Source organism: Mandrillus leucophaeus, unplaced genomic scaffold, assembly GCF_000951045.1.
Source record: "Mandrillus leucophaeus isolate KB7577 unplaced genomic scaffold, Mleu.le_1.0 Scaffold215, whole genome shotgun sequence".
Lineage (NCBI taxonomy): Eukaryota > Metazoa > Chordata > Mammalia > Primates > Cercopithecidae > Mandrillus > Mandrillus leucophaeus.
The window spans coordinates 249162-253077 of record NW_012102199.1 but is presented as its reverse complement, the minus strand read 5'-3'; positions in this window follow the sequence as shown (position 1 = coordinate 253077).

Below are 3916 nucleotides of genomic sequence, written 5' to 3'. Positions count from 1 at the left end.
AAACAAAACCCAGGGAAACACCAAATCAAACTGGACATAACATGTCCTTACTTCATGACAAAATTTTAGCTAAAGCATGCTTTTGCTGTCTTCTTCCTCCTTGAAATCTCATTGTTTCACAGGGTCTGGTCAGTTAAGAAGGTTGGATCTTAGGAGAATCAATCGGGATTCGAAGTGTTTGCAATGATGTGTTGGAAGATGCCTGATACTTGGCTCTCTAAAAACAAGACAAAATGAAGCCAAAAAACCACAACAAACCAACATCCTCCAACACTATGCAACCATAAAAAGAAGGGAATCCTGTCATTTGTGGTAACATGGATGGAACTGGAGGACATTATTTTAGGTGAAATAAGCTATAAACAGAAAGTTAAACAGCACATGTTCTCATTCATATGTGGAAGCCAAAAAAGTAAGAGTTGATTTTGTAAAAGCAAGAAGTGGAACAGAGGATGTTAAAGGCTGGGAAAGGTAGGGGGAAGAGAGGATAGGGAGAAATTTGTTAAAGGATGTAAAATCACAGCTAGTGCTATTCACAACAGCAAAAACATGGAATCAACCTAGGTGCCCATCAACAGTGGATTGGATAAAGAAACGTGTTATGTGTATGCACCATGGAATACTATGCAGCCATAGAAAATAAAATCATGGCCAGGTGCATGGCTCACGCCTGTAATCCCAGAGATTTGGGAGACCAAGGTGGGTGGATCTCCTGAGGTCAGGAGTTTGACAACAGCCTGGCCAACATGGTGAAACCCCGGCTCTACTGAAAATACAACAATTAGCCAGGCGTGGCGGTGCATGCCTGTAATTCCAGCTACTGGGGAGACTGAAGCAGGAGAATTGCTTGAACCCGGGAGGTGGAGATTACAGTGAGGTGAGACCGGCTCAGCCTGGGTGACAGAGCAACACACTGCCTCAAAAAAAAAAAAGAAACGGAAAGAAAACAACAAAATCATGTCTTTTGCAGCCACATGGATGCAGCTGGAGGCCATTATCCTAAGCAAATTAGTGCAGGAACAGAAAAGCAAACACCACGTGTTTTCTCTTATAAGTGAGAGTGAAACATTGACTGCTCGTGGACATAAAGATGCAAACAATAGACACTGGTGACTACTAGAGGGAGGGGGGCAGGAAAGGGGGTGAGGGTTGAAAAACTACCTACTGTGTCCTGTGCTCGCTACTTGAGTGATGGGATCATTCATACAGCAAACCTCAGCATCATGTAGTACAGCCACTGATATGGTCTGGTTCTGTGTCCCTACTCAAATCTCATCTTGAATTGTAATCCGAATTGTAATCCCCAGGTATTGGGGGAGGGACCTCGTGGGAGGTAATTGGATCGTGGGGGCAGTTGTCCCATGCTGTTCTCGTTATAGTGAGTGAGTTATTATGAAATCTGATGTTTCTTTTTTTTGAGATGGAGTCTCACTGTGTCTCCCAGGCTGGAGTGCAGTGGCACAATCTCGGCTCGCTGCAACCTCTGCCTCCCAGGTTCACACCATTCTCCTGCTTCAGCCTCCCGAGTAGTTGGGACCACAGGCGCCCACCACCACACCCGGCTAATTGTTTGTATTTTTTAGTAGAGACGGAGTTTCACCGTGTTAGCCAGGATGGTCTTGATCTCCTGACCTCGTGATCCGCCCACTTCGGCCTCCCAAAGTGCTGGGATTACAGACATGAGTCACTGTGCCCGGCCGAAATCTGATGGTTTGATAAGGGGCTTTTCCCACTTTGCTCTGCACTTCTGTCTCCTGCTACCATGTAAGACGTGCTTCTTCCCCTTCTGCCATGATTGTAAGTTTCCTGAGGCCTCCCCAGCCATGCAGAACTGTGAGTCAATTAAACCTCTTTCCTTTGTAAGTTACCCAATCTTGGGTATTTCTTTATAGAGGGTAAAAATGAACTAATAAACTCATGTAGCAACTATGCACATGTACCACCGAATTTAAAATTGAAAAAAAAAAAAAAAGATAAAGGTAACTTCAAAATGGTAGAAACATTTTATGGCATTTTTACTTGCCTTTGTCTCCCGCCCTACCTCCCTGCCAAAAAATACAGCTAGGTAGGAAGAATAAGTTCTAGTGTCCTATAGCACTGTAGGGTAACTACAGTAAACAATAATATATTACACAGTTTCAAACAGCTAGAAGGAGGATATTGCATGCTCCCAACACAAAGAAATGATAAGTGTTTGAGATGATCGACATGTCAATTACCCTGATCTGATTACTGTATGTCATATGCCTCAAAACATCACTATGTACTCCATGAATGTGTACAATTATTATGTGTCAATTAAAACAAAGAGGATGGCAGGGCGTGGTGGCTCACATCTGTAATCCCAGCACTTTGGGAGGCCAAGGCGGGCGGATCATTGGAGGTCAGGAGTCCGACACCAGCCTGGCCAACATGGTGAAACCCCATCTCTACTAAAAATAAAAAATGTGCCGGGTGTGGGGGTGGGCATCTGTAATCTCAGCTAATCGGGAGGCTGACGCAGGAGAATTGCTTGAACCTGGGAGGCAGAGGTTGCAGTGAGCCGAGATTGCCCCACTGCACTCCAGCCTGGACAACGAAAGCAAAACTCCATTAAAAAAAAAAAAAAAAGTAAAACAAAAAAACCTCCCAAACAATAAAAAGCAAAAAATGTCCTCGTTTGTAATGTTTGCCAATTTCCATGGTGTATATACTCTTGCTGTAGCTGATTTCAAGTTACAAACATGGCATCACTGAACGCAGAGTTGGGAAGAACTAGCCTTGGATTAGCCCAGGATTGAAAGGGCATTTCTGAGGCAGCCCCCGCCCCTATGTGGAGGCAGGTGGGTTTAGACTGCCCAGTTCTTGGGTTGAAGGCTGTGCTTGAGTGTTTCATTTGGAACCAGGCACACAGTGAGAGCCCAAGAAGGAAGAACTGGGTGGGTGAGTGTACTGGGATGTCCATTTGTCTCCTGAAATGGAGGTTGGCAGAGATGGTTCCTTATGAATTTCTCCTCAGTCCAGTGATGATGAAATGTCAGGAAATCCTGTGGCTCCTCTGATGAGACACATATTTACACAGTATCAGTATGTGAGAGAATGCGTCACCATGGGCTGGAGTACCTGTGAGTTAACTAAGTAATTAAATTTATTAATTATATTAATCAGGGTTATCTGGTCCAAGAAGGGCAACCTGGTGTAAGGACTCCGTGGAGGAATGCATGCCTCCATGCATACATTGACTCCCAAAGTGGTTACAGGGTTATGAGTTGGCTTCACGGAGGAGGTATATGTCACCTGAGACTTGAGGAATGAGTAGGTGCTTTTCTGGTGGGCATATGGGAGAGGTGGCCAATGCAGAGGGGTCCCAACATGGGGAAATAGCAGAGGTGAATGAGTGAGCTTGGTGGGCGCAAGACACCATGTCTGCCTCAGTGTGGCCAGAGAATAAAGTGTAAGAGACAGTGGTGGTGAGAGTTAGTCCAAGTAGTGAGAGGTGAGTTCAGGTGATGGGAGATGAGTGTAGGTGGTGAGAGGTGAATCTAGGTGTTGAGAGGTTAGTCCAGGTGAAAGGTGAGTCCAGATGGTGAGCTATGAGTCCAGGGGGTGAGAGGTGAGTCTAGGTGTTGAAAAGTGAATCTAGGTGGTGAGAGATGAGTTCAGGTGGTGAGAGATGAGTCCAGTGGAGAGGTGAGTCCAGTTGGTGAGAGATGAATCTAGTTGGAGAGAGGTGAGTCCAGGTGGGTGAGTCCAGGTGGTGAGATGTGAGTCCAGGTGGTGAGAGATGAGTCCAGTTGAGAGGTGAGTCCAGGTGGTGAGAGATGAGTTCAGATGGTGAGAGATGAGTCCAGTTGAGAGGTGAGTCCAGTTGGTGAGAGGTGAGTCCAGTTGGTGAGAGGTGAGTCCAGTTGGTGAGATGTGAGTCCAGGTGGTGAGA